The sequence below is a fragment of the Ranitomeya imitator genome, chromosome 2, assembly GCF_032444005.1.
Source record: "Ranitomeya imitator isolate aRanImi1 chromosome 2, aRanImi1.pri, whole genome shotgun sequence".
Taxonomy (NCBI): Eukaryota; Metazoa; Chordata; class Amphibia; order Anura; family Dendrobatidae; genus Ranitomeya; species Ranitomeya imitator.
The window spans coordinates 241,558,410-241,569,522 of record NC_091283.1 but is presented as its reverse complement, the minus strand read 5'-3'; positions in this window follow the sequence as shown (position 1 = coordinate 241,569,522).

Sequence of the window (11,113 nt, the reverse complement as noted above, 5' to 3'; positions counted from 1 at the left end):
CCAGTCCTGTCACCGGAGTCTGTATGGGAACTCTGAGTTACTTTGACCCTGACGGGGTCTTCGCCTCTTATTGTGCGCAATTTCTGTGTGGCCCTGCTGCTGTATGTGAACTGGCTGCCGGCCCAATCTGTCCCCTCCGGGTCCTGGTTCGACGGGCAACCCGAGTCCTTTTATCGGTTTACCCCCTCTGGGAGTACCGCTGAACTCTGTGTCTGTTGCTGCATCCGACCCTAGTGAAGCTGATATCACCTCACGTTTTTCTGGTTGCTGTATTATATATAATGAATACAGCCACGGATCCGGTATCCGTCTTTGCGCCTGTTCTGGGTAGTGATTAATGCTACCCGGTTCTCACAATGTCCTTTTTCTCTATCCCTCTTCTCCTCAGGCCGGTGATTTAGGCCTGGTAACAGTCACAGGGCTGTTAGAGATTCAACTGTATGACCTCTCACTTTCAGCTCCTTGGCCCAACTGCCATTTCTTCTCTCAGACCAGAATGGATCAAGGGGAGTCTCTGGAGCTCCCCCTTCTGGCCGGAGGTGGTAGTGCAGTCTTGCTATTTTAGTATTTGTACTTACTGTCAGTAACTATTTTTGTGGCAAATACCCCTAGGGGTGCCACAGAATTATCCACCATTGCAGCAAAAACATAAAAGTATAAAACAGGAGGACATAGATTTAACCAAACATACAAACTTTATTTAAATCAAAAACAATTTACATTGGTAAAAATGGATATCATGAGTCAAATACCAGTAAACCATTACCCAGGTGTAATAACTAGACCAGTGACTCTCACTCTAAAGCGGAAAACTAGGCATAAGTTCCATATAAATAATTGCATTGCATATGGGTGTAACCAATATAGCTGGATGTCGTTCCACAGAACATATCCAGAGTCACAGCCACCCACTAATCTATGCTGTAAGCATCATGAAACAAATAGCCTATAGGTACAATATGAACATAAATAGAAATAGGTAATTACCCATATCCAGTGAAGATTAGAGTCACGGTCTCCCCGACGCGCGTTTCGCGTGCTTAAAATAGCCTCGCTTCCTCAGGGGGCGTGGCTTAATCCTGATCTTAGTGCCCTCTAAATACTATGCCGTTCCGGTCACTTGACCGTGCGGCATCCAATCAATACAGGGTGAAGGTGCGCGTGCGTTCTAATAACGTGTCTTCGTCATGGTAACTAATGATACCAAGACGCTGCCTAGTGTGTAAAGGAGGGATCTCCCAGTGTCTGCGCGCTGTGTAAATCCAACAACGCGCACCACATGTCCCGCAATGATCTCGATTGCGCCGAGAAGTCCCCGCCCACCTAGATCGCATAAGCGGGCCAGCATTCTAACAGCTTGTCATGGTAACCAACATTACCAGGATGCTGCCCGGCGCGCGAGCATCAGACCTCCCAGTGTCCGCACATCACACCAATCCAACAGTGCCAGTGGGCGCCATATGTCCCACAGTGATCCCGACCGCACAGGGGAGTCCCCGCCCACCTCGGTCACATGAGCGGGCCGGCGCCTAGCCCGCACCACGTTCCCAGGGGGAGCGGGAGCCACCACTATACAGAGGGAGACAGCGCGAGACACACAGCGCCCAACCGCTCACTGCACCTATAACTATGACTGTGCGCAGATTAGTGATGTGAAGTTGTGAAAATAAAGTGCTAATAGTGCTTATTATTACCATGATGATTAAATTAATATGTCCGTCTCTAGATAGTAGTGTACACACTACAATAGACTGCTATACTAACGTGCCCACAAAAAGAGATACCAATACCTTGATCATTGTTAATCCATACATAATTAAAATAGTTCATGATAGAAACACATACAAATGGATAAGGACCATGAAAGTTTTGCCCCTTTAAAACACATGGTCATTCAGGAACGTATTCACCATTTTATCTCACATTTTCCATTCAGGAATACTACATATTTTCCAATGTGTCCAAAACAGTCTTTTGTTGAAAACAGGGGAAAAGAAGGGGGGGGGGGGCCATCTTCTTTCTTTTCCTTTTTAGAATGATGATGGGGAATTATTCTCTCCTGTCTTCATCACATTCGCAGTGTGTCGATCAAAAACTAATGAACAAGATAACAAAAACGTAATTAAAAACCTTAAACTAAGAACAGAATTAAAATCGAATAAAATCCGGACGGAGTGTATTAAGGTGGAACAGGCTTAATACTGGTTAGAGGGATCATACACCAAGAGTGATATCACAAATAGGAAGAGAAACCATGTGATTCGTTTAACCCATTGGGTGTTAGCGTCCCCAGGACGGTAATCCACCTACATTCTCTTTGTGCCAGCAGGCGTGGGATATCTCCGCCTCTAATCCCACTCGAAATATGTTCAATTCCTCTGACTGAGAGAAGTCCAGGGTTGCATTTATGGTGCTCTTTAAAGTGGCGTGGAATGGTTTTTAATTTCGAGATATCTGCCTCTCTCTCTGCCGCCATAATGTCCCTAACATGTTCTCTCGTGCGAGTACCCAGTCGTCTTGACGTTAATCCAATATAAATTTTGGGACAGTTACATAATGCATAATAAATGACCTGAGTCGTATTAAAAACATAAAAGTAAATGAAATAGTTACGAACAGAGTGTCCATGTGTAGATATCAGCGCTTGTCTTGTTACTCATCTTTCCCAAGGTCCTGAATGGTAAAAGTCTTCTGTCTGTGTGAAGTTCGAAGGTCATCATGGCTTCCGCTATCAGCTGTTGTTCCTTCCTTGTTGGATGTCCATGGAGAATGAAATGTAGGAAGGGAGGTGACCGTCCCACGTGACAAAAGGCCCCCACAACCTCCTTAGAGACGTTTATATATGTCCAACACAGATCACGTGTTCCCTGTATATGGAGTTAACTTATACTCTGAGCTACATACACAGAAATAGCTTTTGATAGTGTCAGCAAGAAACCATGTGCTCGGTACAGAATAAGAATAATTAATATTTAACAATTCCCCTTTTGAGGGTGACAGACATTGATTGGAACCCTCAAATTAAGAATATTAATTAGATCTACTTTCTTCTTTGGCAAAATAATGTAATAAATCAATAATAATATTGTTATATGTTCTCAATAATATAATGATATGTAAATTCATGTTATGGTAGGCCGTGACTAATATTCATATAAAATATATAATTATACTTCCTTATATCTACTTGAAGATGTCATCTGGTGTCATCTGGTCTTCATATTGATGTCTTCTTCTTGGTTCTTTTAAAACAATCTTTATTAAGTCTTTTGAAATAGATGATAGCATGTAGATATGTAGAGACTGTGTGTCATGTGTCAATCAAAGTCCATAAATTCAAATGTTGATAAGAAAACAAAGTTCATAGATGAAATGTAGCTTTAACCCCTTCATGACCCAGCCTATTTTGACCTTAAAGACCTTGCCGTTTTTTGCAATTCTGACCAGTGTCCCTTTATGAGGTAATAACTCAGGAACGCTTCAACGGATCCCAGCGGTTCTGAGATTGTTTTTTTCGTGACATATTGGGCTTCATGTTAGTGGTAAATTTAGGTCAATAAATTCTGCGTTTATTTGTGATAAAAACGGAAATTTGGCGAAAATTTTGAAAATTTTGCAATTTTCACATTTTGAATTTTTATTCTGTTAAACCAGAGAGATATGTGACACAAAATAGTTAATAAATAACATTTCCCACATGTTTACTTTACATCAGCACAATTTTGGAAACAAAATTTTTTTTTGTTAGGAAGTTATAAGGGTTAAAATTTGACCAGCGATTTGTCATTTTTACAACGAAATTTACAAAACCATTTTTTTTAGGGACCACCTCACATTTGAAGTCAGTTTGAGGGGTCTATATGGCTGAAAATACCCAAAAGTGACACCATTCTAAAAACTGCACCCCTCAAGGTACTCAAAACCACATTCAAGAAGTTTATTAACCCTTCAGGTGCTTCACAGCAGCAGAAGCAACATGGAAGGAAAAAATGAACATTTAACTTTTTAGTCACAAAAATGATCTTTTAGCAACAATTTTTTTATTTTCCCAATGGTAAAAGGAGAAACTGAACCACGAAAGTTGTTGTCCAATTTGTCCTGAGTACGCTGATACCTCATATGTGGGGGTAAACCACTGTTTGGGCGCACGGCAGGGCTTGGAAGGGAAGGAGCGCCATTTGACTTTTTGAATCAAAAATTGGCTCCACTCTTTAGCGGACACCATGTCACGTTTGGAGAGCCCCCGTGTGCCTAAAAATTGGAGCTCCCCCACAAGTGACCCCATTTTGGAAACTAGACGCCCCAAGGAACTTATCTAGATGCATAGTGAGCACTTTGAACCCCCAGGTGCTTCACAAATTGATCCGTAAAAATGAAAAAGTACTTTTTTTTCACAAAAAAATTCTTTTAGCCTCAATTTTTTCATTTTCACATGGGCAACAGGATAAAATGGATCCTAAAATGTGTTGGGCAATTTCTCCTGAGTACACCAATACCTCACATGTGGGGGTAAACCACTGTTTGGGCACATGGCAGGGCTCGGAAGGGAAGGAGCGCCATTTGACTTTTTGAATGAAAAATTATTTCCATCGTTAGCGGACACCATGTCGCGTTTGGAGAGCTCCTGTGTGCCTAAACATTGGCGCTCCCCCACAAGTGACCCCATTTTGGAAACTAGACCCCCCAAGGAACTTATTTAGATGCCTAGTGAGCACTTTAAACCCTCAGGTGCTTCACAAATTGATCTGTAAAAATGAAAAAGTACTTTTTTTTCACAAAAAAATTCTTTTCGCCTCAATTTTTTCATTTTCACATGGGCAGTAGGGTAAAATGGATCATAAAATTTGTTGGGCAATTTCTCCCGAGTACGTCGATACCTCATATGTGGGGGTAAACCACTGTTTGGGCACTCGGCAGGGCTCGGAAGGGAAGGCGCGCCATTTGACTTTTTGAATGGAAAATTAGCTCCAATTGTTAGCGGACACCATGTCGCGTTTGGAGAGCCCCTGTGTGCCTAAACATTGGAGCTCCCCCACAAGTGACCCCATTTTGGAAACTAGACCCCCCAAGGAACTTATCTAGATGCATATTGAGCACTTTAAACCCCCAGGTGCTTCACAGAAGTTTATAACGCAGAGCCATGAAAATAAAAAATAATTTTTCTTTCCTCAAAAATGATATTTTAGCCTGGAATTTCCTATTTTGCCAAGGATAATAGGAGAAATTGGACCCCAAATATTGTTGTCCTGTTTGTCCTGAGTACGCAGATACCCCATATGTGGGGGTAAACCACTGTTTGGGCGCACGGCAGGGCTCGGAAGGGATGGCATGCCATTTGGCTTTTTAAATGGAAAATTAGCTCCAATCATTAGCGGACACCATGTCACGTTTGGAGAGCCCCTGTGTGCCTAAACATTGGAGATCCCCCAGAAATGACACCATTTTGGAAACTAGACCCCCAAAGGAACTAATCTAGATGTGTGGTGAGGACTATGAACCCCCAAGTGCTTCACAGAAGTTTATAACGCAGAGCCATGAAAAAAAAAAAATTATTTTCTCAAAAATGATCTTTTAGCCTGCAATTTTTTATTTTCCCAAGGGTAACAGGAGAAATTTGACCCCAAAAGTTGTTGTCCAGTTTCTCCTGAGTACGATGATACCCCATATGTGGGGGTAAATCACTGGTTGGGCACATGCCGGGGCTTGGAAGTGAAGTAGTGACGTTTTGAAATGCAGACTTTGATGGAATGCTCTGTGGGCGTCACGTTGCGTTTGCAGAGCCCCTGATGTGGCTTAACAGTAGAAACCCCCCACAAGTGACCCCACTTTGGAAACTAGACCCCCAAAGGAACTTATCTAGATGTGTGGTGAGCACTTTGAACCCCCAAGTGCTTCATAGAAGTTTATAATGCAGAGCCGTGAAAATAATAAATACGTTTTCTTTCCTCAAAAATAATTATTTAGCCCAGAATTTTTTATTTTCCCAAGGGTTACAGAAGAAATTGGACCCCTAAAGTTGTTGTCCAGTTTCTCCTGAGTACGCTGATACCCCATATGTGGGGGTAAACCACTGTTTGGGCACATGCCGAGGCTCGGAAGTGAAGTAGTGACGTTTTGAAATGCAGACTTTGATGGAATGCTCTGTGGGCGTCACGTTGCGTTTGCAGAGCCCCTGATGTGGCTTAACAGTAGAAACCCCCCACAAGTGACCCCATTTTGGAAACTAGACCCCGAAAGGAACTTATCTAGATGTGTGGTGAGCACTTTGAACCCCCAAGCACTTCATTGAAGTTTATAATGCAGAGCCGTGAAAATAATAAATACGTTTTCTTTCCTCAAAAATAATTATTTAGCCCAGAATTTTTTAATTTTCCCAAGGGTAACAGGAGAAATTTGACCCCAATATTTGTTGTCCAGTTTCTCCTGAGTACGGTGATACCCCATATGTGGGGGTAAACTACTGTTTGGGCACATGCCGGGGCTTGGAATTGAAGTAGTGACGTTTTGAAATGCAGACTTTGATGGAATGCTCTGCGGGCGTCACGTTGCGTTTGCAGAGCCCCTGATGTGCCTAAACAGTAGAAACCCCCCACAAGTGACCCCATTTTGGAAACTAGACCCTGAAAGGAACTTATCTAGATGTGTGGTGAGCACTTTGAACCCCCAAGTGCTTCATAGAAGTTTATAATGCAGAGCCGTGAAAATAATAAATACGTTTTCTTTCCTCAAAAATAATTATTTAGCCCAGAATTTTTTATTTTCCCAAGGGTTACAGGAGAAATTGGACCCCAAAAGTTGTTGTCCAGTTTCTCCTGAGTACGCTGATACCCCATGAGTGGGGGTAAACCACTGTTTGGGCACACGTCGGGGCTCAGAAGGGAAGTAGTGACTTTTGAAATGCAGACTTTGATGGAATGGTCTGCGGGTGTCACGTTGCGTTTGCAGAGCCCCTGGTGTGCCTAAACAGTAGAAACCCCCACAAGTGACCCCATTTTAGAAATTAGACCCCCCAAGGAACTTATCTAGATATGTGGTGAGCACTTTGAACCCCCAAGTGCTTCACAGACGTTTACAACGCAGAGCCGTGAAAATAAAAAATCATTTTTCTTTCCTCAAAAATTATGTTTTAGCAAGCATTTTTTTTGATTCACAAGGGTAACAGGAGAAATTGGACCCCAGTAATTGTTGCGCAGTTTGTCCTGAGTATGCTGGTACCCCATATGTGGGGGTAAACCACTGTTTGGGCACACGTCAGGGCTCGGAAGTGAGGGAGCACCATTTGACTTTTTGAATACGAGATTGGCTGGAATCAATGGTGGCGCCATGTTGCGTTTGGAGACCCCTGATGTGCCTAAACAGTGGTAACCCCTCAATTCTACCTCCAACACTAACCCCAACACACCCCTAACCCTAATCCCAACTGTAGCCATAACCCTAAACACAACCCTAACCGCAACACACCCCTAACCACAACCCTAACCCCAACACACCCCTAACCATAACCACAACCCTAATTCCAACCCTAACCCTAAGGCTATGTGCCCACGTTGCGGATTCGTGTGAGATATTTTCGCACCATTTTTGAAAAATCCGCGGGTAAAAGGCACTGCGTTTTACCTGCGGATTTTCCGCGGATTTCCAGTGTTTTTTGTGCGGATTTCACCTGCGGATTCCTATTGAGGAACAGGTGTAATTCGCTGCGGAATCCGCACAAAGAATTGACATGCTGCGGAAAATACAACGCAGCGTTTCCGCGCGGTATTTTCCGCACCATGGGCACAGCGGATTTGGTTTTTCATATGTTTACATGGTACTGTAAACCTGATTGAACACTGCTGCGGATCCGCAGCCAAATCCGCACCGTGTGCACATAGCCTAATTCTAAAGGTATGTGCACACGCTGCGGAAAACGCTGCGGATCCGCAGCAGTTTCCCATGAGTTTACAGTTCAATGTAAACCTACGGGAAACAAAAATCGCTGTGCCCATGCTGCGGAAAAACTGCACGGAAACGCAGCGGTTTACATTCCGCAGCATGTCACTTCTTTGTGTGGATTCCGCAGCGGTTTTACAACTGCTCAAATAGAAAATCGCAGTTGTAAAACCGCAGTGAAATGCGCAGAAAAACCGCGGTAAATCCGCCATAAATCCGCAGCGGTTTAGCACTGCGGATTTATCAAATCCGCAGCGGAAAAATCCGCAGAGGACCAGAATACGTGTGCACATACCGAAACCCTAACCCTAGCCCTAACCCTACCCCTACCCCTAGCCCTAACCCTAACCCTACCCCTAACCCTACCCCTACCCCTAGCCCTAACCCTAACCCTAACCCTAACCCTACCCCTAACCCTAACCCTAACCCTATTCTAACATTAGTGGAAAAAAAAAATTTCTTTATTTTTTTATTGTCCCTACCTATGGGGGTGACAAAGGGGGGGGGGTCATTTATTATTTTTTTTATTTTGATCACTGAGATATAATCTATCTCAGTGATCAAAATGCACTTTGGAACGAATCTGCCGGCCGGCAGATTCGGCGGGCGCACTGCGCATGCGCCCGCCATTTTGGAAGATGGCGGCGCCCAGGGAGAAGACGGACGGGACCCCGGCTGGATCGGTAAGTATGATGGGGTGGGGGGGACCACGGGGGGGGGATCGGAGCACGGGGGGGGGAATCGGAGTGCGGGAGGGGTGGAACGGAGCACGGGGGGCGTGGAACGGAGCACGGGGGGGCTGGAATGGAGCACGGGGGGGTGGAACGGAGCACCGGGGGGGTGGATCGGAGTGCAGGGGGGGTGATTGGAGCACGGGGGGAGTGGACAAGAGCACGGGGGGGAGCGGAGCACTGGACGGAGGGGAGCCAGAGCAGTGTACCGGCCAGATCGGAGGGCTGGGGGGGCGATCGGTGGGGTGGGGTGGGGGCACACTAGTATTTCCAGCCATGGCCGATGATATTTCAGCATCGGCCATGGCTGGATTGTAATATTTCACCCGTTATAATAGGTGAAATATTACAAATCGCTCTGATTGGCAGTTTCACTTTCAACAGCCAATCAGAGCGATCGTAGCCACGAGGGGGTGAAGCCACCCCCCCTGGGCTAAACTACCACTCCCCCTGTCCCTGCAGATCGGGTGAAATGGGAGTTAACCCTTTCACCCGATCTGCAGGGACGCGATCTTTCCATGACGCCGCATAGGCGTCATGGGTCGGAATGGCACCGACTTTCATGACGCCTACGTGGCGTCATGGGTCGGGAAGGGGTTAATATCTATGCAGTGTCACCTTTAGAGACCTGGACTTACATGGGCTCGCCTTGGAAACCATCTGGAATCCTTCCATATCGTCCGCACTGGTCTTGGGACAGGTGTGACATCTTTGGTCAGCACAGCAAGGGTTACATTGACTCTTCCTTGCCAAACATAGCACCATAACCAGTCCTTAGTGCACAGGACACATGTCAGGGTGTAACGGCCTGACAATTACCTGAGTGTTCACCAGCTTTCATGGAAGTCTTATAGGTGATAGGAAACCACTGGAACGTAATAAGAACGTAATAACACAGTTCATCTTTGATACTGTACTCAGTTGTCAGTGATGGATGCTGTAGTTGTGAGTGGTGACATGAATTGTATTTGACACAGTCTATTATTACTCAGAAATCATAGCATTGTTACCTTGTGGAACTTCTGGATAACAGCTTTTCTTCTTGTAACTTTTAAGAATCAATTGAATTTAGAAAAATGAAATGTCTTTATTAACGTATCTCCGGTATCTTGATTGAAGTCTTCATTCCCTATTCTATACCAAATCTGGTAATTTCCCTAACTTATAATATCACAGCGTACCATAGCAATCAATAATATTCATATAATTATTTTATCAGAATATTAATATGAAATTTATATTTGGAAAAATTAAATAATAATAATAATAATAAATGATATATTATTAACCATATTCTTCATGTGATTAGACATTTTTATGTCGTAGGTGTAATTTCTTTTTGAACCCATAGATGTCAGTGTGTCTTTTATGTAACAAGTGCTGATATTTATTATTAAAACTTTATTAATTTATGTTCAGTAGACCAATAATATGTAAGTATGTATAGCAATGAACCAAAATAAAAATATATATGAATGAATGAATGAGTGAAAGAATTGTTGTATTTAACTTAGAATTGAAACATTTCTTATATAATGAAATCATATGATCACTATATTTGATAAAGCAATATGCTTGTAGACATTACTTTATCAAATATTGATTTTTTCTTGAGATGAAAAATAAAAATGAAAAATGAAAAATAAAAATGAAGAAAAAATTAAAAATGAAAAATTAAAATAAGGCCTTCATTTGTTGATGAAAAAATGAAAAATGAAAAATAAAAATGAGAATAAAAAATAAAAATAAGACCTTTATATGTTGATGAAAAATGCTGAGGTTATGTCTCGTCTCAGTAACACATTTCCTTAATATTTTCCTCATGTAAATGTTGTCATGACCTAGTATTACCAAAATATTGAAATTATGCAACTTTGCACATAATACTCTTCATTAGAGAAAAAAACTGACATTTATAATATTTAATGTTATTGTACCCAATAATACCTTATTAATATTTCTTCTTTATTAAAATGTGTGAAGAAGAGGTATTGATGAAATGTGATGATGTTATCAGGATCAAAAACACATTTCCCCCTTAATATCAAAAAATATTATTTCATGAAAAAAATTATTTTTTAAAAACCCTGGTGAAAAAATAATTATTTTTATAACTGTCATATCAACTTTATGACTTATATTTGTTTGAAGATGTGTTATTGTACTTATTCACTAATAACTAAATCTTATTTTCTCATAAACACAAGATTTTTCTTTTTCAACATGCCATGAATCATAAGGCCTCTGTCAAACTGTGCATACACATTCCACATTCCACATACCACGCTCTGGTCACTCTTACATCACATCTCATGTCAAATTCACTCAGCAGCTGCTCATATGCTCTCTCACCTGTCACATGTGACACACATAGACGTTCACAATGTATATTTCACATACAAAGAATACACATATATTAACCCAAAATATTGTATCCTAATTATCAATCA